Raw genomic sequence first — 8,236 nt, forward strand, 5'->3', positions numbered from 1 at the left:
TATTTCTTAAGGGATAGATTTTGCTCTTTTTTATTTTTTAAAGACATATTTATTTATTATATATGAGTACACTGCAGCTGTCTTCAGATACACCAGAAGAGGGCATCAGATCCCATTACAGATGGTTGTGAGCCACCATGTGGTTGCTGGGATTTGAACCCAGGACCTCTGGAAGAACAGTCAGTGCTCTTAACCACTGAGCCCTCTCTCTAGCCCAGGGATGGATTTCTAAAGGTCAATTTGTCTTATCTAGGTGGGCAGTTTATATCTTTATCAATTGGTCATTGACTTTATTGTGTGGATGTATTGTGGATTGAGAATTTAACATATAAATCTGATTGTTGGGTTACAGTTTGTTGAGTCTTGATTTTATGGGGTGTCTGGAACCAGAGAGCTCACAGCTAGTAGAGAGCTGCCGGGGGAGATACTAACCAGAGATAAACTGTGGTTAGTTCCATGTGGCCCCATGGTGCTGGAATTAACCCAGGCTCGGTGGACCGCCTGGGTCTGAGAGCACTTGTGGGCAGCGCGGAGCTGCTGAGATAAAGACACCTTGCAGTGCCACCCCCCTACGGGTGCCAGAGCTAGCTGGATAAAAGGTTCCACACTTTTATTTTTTCAGAGCTGGGGACTGAACCCAGGGCCTTGCGCTTGCTAGGCAAGCGCACTGTCACTGAGCTAAATCCCCAACCCCGTTCCACATGTTTTTAATAATTACCGCAATGACGGGAAGTCTCGACTCTCCCCAGGGTGGTCCGAACACACCTAGAATCCAAACTCCTGGGAGGTGGAAGCAGGAGAATCAGGCGTTCTCAGAGCTTAGGGTAAGCCCAAAATCGGCCTGGGATACACGAGATTCCTTCCCAAAACACAGAACAGAGGCTAGCGAGATGGCTCTGAGGACAGAGGAGCTTGCAGCCAAGCTTCTCAGCTTCTCATGAATCTGACTGAGGTTTAGAATCCACGTGGTGGAAGAAGACTCAGGCACATTGTCATCTGATCTCTACAGGTACGCCATAGCCATAGCATGCGACTCCCCCACACCCCCAACATAGACTGAAGTAAATACAACTCTTTTTAGTATATAATATATTTATTTTATGTGCTTTGGTGTTTTGGCATCATGTACATTTCTCTGAGGGTGTCAGCTGTGAGCTGCCATGTAGTTGGTGGGAATTGAACCCTGATCCTCTGGAGGAGCAGCCAGCGTCCTTAACCATTGAGCCATCTCTCTAGACCCTGAGATAAATACGATTATAAATGCGTAAATGGAAAAGTGAAGTCCCACCTCAAGAAGCTGAGCTACATTTCTGGCTATAATTTCAAAGCCCTCACAGGAGACGAGGCCATCTGTGTGTGACTACTAGGACAAAGGTTACATAAGAATTTAAGAATTACTTCAGAACCCCTCATTCTTTTTTTTTTTTTTTTAAGATTTTTATTTATTTTACGGATGTGAGTACACTGTAGAGTGAGTACACTGTAGCTGTCTTCAGACACACCAGAAGAAGGCATCAGATCCCATTACAGATGGTTGTGAGCCACCATGTGGTTGCTGGGAATTGAACTCAGGACCTCTGGAAGAGCAGTCGGAGCTCTTAACCACTGAGCCATCCCTCCAGCCCAGAACCCCTCATTCTTAATCTTCACAAGAGAATCCCTCAAAAATACATGGATTATATCCAACAGTAAGGTTAAGCACGGGTTTGGGGTAAGAGATGCTTCATAAAGGCTGTCACCCGGTTTCCCTCTCCCGATGTGCTTGCCTTTCACTGCCGTGGCTTGAGGGTACTGGGAAATGGTCTTCTGAACTTCCACTGTAATACCTTTTCCATGCTTTTACATTTTAATAAGGCAGGTCTCTTTAAAGCTGGCAAGTAGTCTCTGGGAGTTTGAGGCCACCCTGGTCTACACAGGGAACTCCAGGTCAGCAAGGGTGAAGAAACCATGTCTAAAACAAAACCTGAGAGGCTGGAGAGGTAGCTGAGTGATTAAGTGATTAAGAGCCCTTGTTGCTCTTACAGAAGGACCTGAATTCAATTCCAGCTTTCATGTGGTGACTCAGAACTATCTGTAACTCCTGTTCTAAGGGATTTGAGGCCTTTTTCTGGCCTCCCCCAAGCACCAGGCATATGCATGGTATACACTCATGCAGGCAAAGCACTAATACACATAAAATAAAATTCATACATCTTTCAGTTTTTAAAAGATTTATTTATTTTATGTATGTGAGTACACTGTCACTGTCCTCAGACACACCAGAAGAGGGCGTCAGATCCCATAACAGATGGTTGTGAGCCACCATGTGGTTGCTGGGAATTGAACCCAGGACCTCTGGAAGAGCAGTCGGGTGCTCTTAACCACTGAGCCATCTCTCCAGTCCGACCTCTTTTAATTTTTAACCTGTGTGTTGGGGGATGAGTTATACACAATTAAAATGATGCTGTGAGTAAAAAGACAAACCAACTTCTTGGCTAATGAATTCAGATTCCATTTTGCCCCTTCCTAGCTCTTGCTATTTTGACCAGTCCTTCTCTAAAGGCTTCTGTCATAAAATCAGCCTATTTGCTGGCATGCACCACGGTGGGGCTCTTGGACTGTTGGCATTCCCTCACAGAAGGAGGGGCAGAAGAGGGCAACTGTTCCCCCAATTTGAGATTACAGAAGCTCCTCACAGCCACTGGGAGGCAGTTCTACCCTAATTGCACATGGCCTCGAAATCTCCAGATGTGACAGGTCATGCTTGAGGAAGTTGAGAGGGGCCATCTCCTGAGCTGTGGGGAAGCCATATTCCATTTTAGGTGCAGATGACAGTATGGCTGCTCTATGGTTACCCATGCTCCTGTATGCAATCTATCATCCATGCTCTGTAAGCAATCCTATAAACTCATTGGCTCTCCAGGTTGAACTTCTACGAGATCGTACTTGCATTCCTCGTTGGGGCCACTTAAAGATCTGGTAGCTATTTAAGTCTCTCAGGGAAGGAATTTCCTGAAAGGAATGAGAATGATGACATTCACTCTGCGTTCAGCCCATTCTCGTGCTTGGGAGACGTGAAAAACCTGCCAGTGTGCTTTGTAAGCCGTCATATATTGTATAGCCAGGCTATGGCTGAGTCCACTTCTTGTTTTGAAAGCTTGACTTCGTTCATCTGGGCACAACTAAACCAACACTATGACCAGGTGTTCATGGCAGGCAGTGTCTTTTCAGACTCGGCTAAGACGGCCCTTTAACGCTGTGGAAGCTGTTGGTAGCCTTTCTGAAATGAGGGAAGGGGGAAGGGGGTTTCAAAGTAGATTCCTTGCCAGCAGTGACAGTATCAGCTGTCATCTTTCTGGATTGTTCTTTGGTACTGTGTTTAAATGTTACCCATACACACTGAGTTCTCATAGAAACCTCAAGTTCCAGGTTTCCGTGGATGTGCAAAATGTTAAGAGTGACTCAAAAACAGGCCCTCAGGTTCCGCACACTGCCTCCTTCTTAGTCATGTCCTCAACCAATTAGTGTTTTCCCCAGAGCCAGTGACTGATGGAAAACTAGATAACCTGGCCTAGAAGCCAACTCTGTGAGCCCTAAAGAGAAGACCAGTTTCGGGACTTGTGCACTGCTCCCATCCTGACTGCTCCAAAACAACCTTGATTTGTTTGCAGCGCGGACAAGGTCCCCAAGGTAGCTCCAAAAGGAGGCCTGGAACCTGGAGTGGGCCAGTCTTTTCGTGAAACTACAGCCCCCAGCATGCACCGCGGCCGCCGACTCTACAGCCCGCGCGTGCGCAGTAGGGCAGCTGTCGCTGATTAGGAGCCAGCCGCTAGCCGGAGCAGCTGAGGTGCTGAGGTGGCCCTGACACAGGTGAGCCGGGCGCGAGTCTCCGAGCGAGGCGAACGCTCACTAGCCCCTTAGTTGGAGGCCGCGGGGTACGAGCTGAAGGGAAGGCGGCGGGGAAGGTGCGGCCTCAGGCGGGGGAGGCGAGCTGCTGCAGCGCGGCTGCTCCCACGGCGACCTGGGACGCGCGTGACAGACCCACCCCCTCCGCCGGCTCCCAGCGACCGTGAGGAACTGCGCCTGACGCAGGACTCCTGTCTGGAAGTAGGGCAGCCGCGGGCGTCTGGGCAGGTGGCAACTCTACCTCAGAGCCAACTTGGGTGTTTTCATTTAAGAAGCAGGTTTAGCTTCTAGGCCGAGTCCGAGCGCGCTGCCGTGTGTTAGCATCGGGGAAACTGAGGCGGACATGTAGTCAGGGTCGCCTCGTGTGCTTCGGGTTAGAGTTCCTGAAATTACTCAGAGATTGAGGTGTGGATCCTGACTGCTTTAATATGGCAGTAATAGGAAATACAGATGCTTTAAAGTTTCTTTTTCAATGACAGATTGTGCTGTGTCTTCCCGTCTAATGCGTATGAAATGTATGATGGGCTATGGTGGGTTTCTTTGTTTTTCTTTTTGTTAAGTTTTTTGTTGTTGTGGTTGTTGGTTTTTGTGGAATATTTAGAGATGACCAGGAGCGGGGGGTAATGTATTATCTGTCTGTCTGTCTGCCTGTCTATCTATCTATCTCCTTAAAAGAAATCTTTCTAGGTAAATTCATTTTGTCTGTAGCCCAGGCTGGCCTCAAACTCAGAGATCTGCCTGACTCTGCTTTCCAAGTGCTGGAATTAAACGTGTGCACTCTCAAACCTCCCAAATTCAAATTTTTAACTGGACTAATTTTCAGTTTCATCATTTTTATTTGTAGCTTTTCTAACTGTGCTGGTGACTAAGTTTCAAGGTACACGCATTTCCTAGTTCTTTCCCCCCTTATTCCTTTGTTAGCCTCCAGTTCTCTTCTGACTCCCATAATTTTCTGTTTCCCATACTCTGTTCCCCATGACCTGTGTGTGTGCTGCTGCTGCTGCTGTTTTTGATAATCCCATATGGAACCCAGGGCTTCCACTACTGAGCTGTCCCCAAATCCTTAATGTAGCTTCTTTGTCATTTTGTTTGTTTGTTTGTTTGACTGGTTGATTGGTTTTAAACTTTTTGGATTTATGTTTTTAAGTGTGTGTGTGTGTGTGTGTGTGTGTGTGTGTGTGTGTGTGTGTGTTCATGTTCATGAGCACCTGTAGGTACCTGCAAAGGTCAGAAGATGGCTTTAGATCCCTTGGAGCTAGAGCAGTGGTTAGACTGTTACGAGTTCTGGGAACCAAATTTGGGTTCTCTGTTAGAGCGGTATTCATTCTTAACCGTAGAGTTATGGCTCCACCTCTGATTGTTGCTGTTGTTTGTCCCTAATTAGTCTGGAACTTTCTGTGTAGACTAGGCTGGCCTTCAGTGATCATCCTGTTCTGTCTTGTAGATGTTGGGAATAAAGCATATGTCAACACACCCAGCCCTCTGTCCTTTTTAACCACAGATGTGTGTGGTCTAATGGCAGAGAGGAGGTGTTTTGGTTGGTGGCTATGACCCATGGATAAACATTAATTTAATAAGACTCTGGGGAGCCCTGGATATGGCTTGGGTAGAATGCTGGTTTACAATGGTGAGACCTTTTGTTTAGTTCCTAGCAAGAAGAAGGTTGTGATCAAGTACTTGCTGCCACATAAAAACACAATCACCCTCTTTCTTTGTGAATTTGGGAACTTGTCACATTGACAGGAGGATGAACTGGAGTATGTGTCATGGCAGCGAGGGAAGTTCTGAGAAAGTGACTCAGGAGACCATCTCTGCTGTTACACGGCTGTCTTCCTGTGCCTGGAGTGGCTGCAGCAGCATCCTACTGGCTCAGAATCATACAAAGTGTTCTGTTTGTGTTTTTACCTTATCTCTTCTTTGTTATCAGTGAAGAGGTGGCAGAAGCCCAAAACCTTGTAGATTTGGTGACTTAACAGCAGTTTCATCTGCCTGGTCTCCAGACTCTGCCTGTTACTCAGCTGGTAACAGCGGTAATTTTCCACAGCAGCCATTCATGGACTCAGACTATCATGAGGAAGTGGGAATAGCACAAAGGGTGGTACACAGAAGAAAGATCCTGTTCGTCATTGCATATAACACAAACTTGGACCGGAAATCCGGACAGGACAGCTAGGTGGGAGAGGTTAGACACAGGAGTGTGGTTTCTATTTGCAGAAATATCATTGAAACTCTTTTCCCTAATAAACACTGTAACTGTGGCAGTCAACTGTAGGCTTATTGTGTTTTACATATGTGGAAATAAGGTTTAGAGGTTAAGTGATTTTGTGCGAACACTGTGACACAGCCAACTTCTAGTCAGTTCTTTCTAGTTCTAAAACCCTGTTTTTTCCCCTCTTCCATAATAATATAATGCTGAGTAGCCTAGAACCCAGGGTCTTCCTGCCTTTACTTTCCAAGTGCTAGGATACCAATGTGTACCCTCATTCCTCTTTTTTTTTTTTTTCCGGAGCTGGGGACCGAACCCAGGGCCTTGCGCTTCCTAGGCAAGCGCTCTACCACTGAGCTAAATCCCCAACCCCCTCACTCCTCTTTTGACAGTGTTTTGTATTGTCCTGTCAACAAGTATATTCAAAGCATTGGGGACGTGGCCTAATTACTTTCTATGTACAAGGCTCTGTGTTCAACACTAGCTCTGCAAAAGGACAAAAGCAAGTTTGTTTACATCTTTCCTCATTCTTGTTCCCACTCCTTCCTTTTAATGTAGTGCTTGGAGTCAAACCTAGGAACTGTTGTATGGTAGGCAAGCTCTACCTTTGAGTTTTACTCTCAGGGCAAGCTTCCCATTTTCCTTTTTTTGGAGACAAGGTCTCTTTTTTATATAGCTCTGGCTGTCCTGAAATTTGATCTGTAGACCAGGCTGGCCTTAACTCACAGAGATTCACCTGTCTTTGCCTCCCCAGTGCTGAGGTCAGAGGTGTGCACCCCCACACCAGGCTCAATTTCTTCCTATATTTGTCCTTAAAGAGCAGATTCTAGGCCTGGGGATACAACTCAGTTTGTAGGTTGGTTGTCTAATATGAATGAAGCCCTGTATTTGATCTTTAGCACCACATAACAGGATATGGTGGTATGTGCCTGTAATCCCAGTGGAGGCAGGGGGATCAGGAGTTCAGAGTCATCCTCAGTTCTGTAGATAGTTCAAGGTCATCCAGGGATACATGAATTTGTCTCAAGGGTGGGTTTAGATTCTACCCCTCTCTTTTATTTACTCCTTAGTGTAATACAATCTGGGGTTCATCTTCATGAACTTCATTGAGTCATATACTGAATATCTACTGTGTATCGTACCTTCTGTAAGTTTTACCCTGAGACTTTAGGGAAAGAAGTCGGAAATTGTCAGTATTTTATGTTAAATGCTTACACCATCGCCTTCAATCTTTGGAATTGGGGAAAGATGCAGGATTCCTAACAGAAATAATTCCTTGCTCTAGAAGTAGTCTAAGCCTGCATGTGTGACACTACACTCTCAGAGAGAGTAATACCCCCATCCCCCTCCAGTGAGAAGTGATATGGTTGGAAGATAAAGTGCAGGCTCTGGAGTCTGACAGACCAGGACCTGAGCCACAAATGCGTCCTTGTGATGCCAGCTTTTAGTGTAAGTCCTTGCAAAGTAGAGCCTTTGTCTTATCACTACCTTACCTCTCTAGAGCAACAGTAGGTGAGTGATAACTTGGAGGAGAAATGCCTTATGGGGTTGTTGTGCTCAGCATGGTAGAGATGAGTGCTAGTAGTAGCAGCATATGACTAAATAATGAGGCTAAGTTTTCCATGCAGCTTAGCAGCTGTTTTGACAGCACTGTGTTTTGAATATTACATATATAATAAATCACTCCTCTTTTGAAAATGTAGGCTCATTGCCTTATGAGCACCATTCACAAATGAAGCATTCACCTCTTTACAGTAGGCACAGGTAGCTATTATCTGTGTCTTTTAACATCATATCTCTCTTCTGGTTATATTCATATTCCCACCCCTCCCTTTTTCATTCATTTTTTTTTTCTGAAACAGGGTTTCTCTGTGTAGCCCTGGCTGACCAGGAACTCAATCTGTAGACCAGACTGGCCTTAAACTCGGAGATCCGCCTGCCTTTGCCTCCAGAGTTCTGGGAGTAAAGATGTATACAATAACCACTTTATCTTTTTATTCCTTTTTTTTTTTTCTGAGACAGGTCTCCATATAACTCTAGCTGGTCTGGAACTTGCCATGTAGACCAGGCTGGCTTCAAACTCACAGAGATCCATTGCCCCTGCCTCTGAGTGCTGGGACTAAAGCATGTATTTTTACATCCAGC

General features: G+C 45.8%; 1 protein-coding gene across 12 annotated transcripts in view; it reads left to right on the forward strand.

Moving 5' to 3' along the window:
- The first annotated feature begins 3,792 nt into the window (after window positions 1-3,792).
- The window catches only part of Sgsm3 (small G protein signaling modulator 3), a 29,476-nt gene continuing 25,032 nt past the window's right edge, over window positions 3,793-8,236 (forward strand). For 4 of the 12 annotated variants that reach the window (XM_087558247.1, XM_087558237.1, XM_087558246.1 and 1 more), the window contains exon 1: window positions 3,793-4,086. The gene's annotated coding sequence lies outside the window, so the exon portion shown is untranslated. 12 annotated transcript variants of the gene reach the window in all.

This window comes from Rattus norvegicus, chromosome 7 (genome assembly GCF_021556685.1).
Source record: "Rattus norvegicus strain SHRSP/BbbUtx chromosome 7, alternate assembly SHRSP_T2T, whole genome shotgun sequence".
Taxonomy (NCBI): Eukaryota; Metazoa; Chordata; class Mammalia; order Rodentia; family Muridae; genus Rattus; species Rattus norvegicus.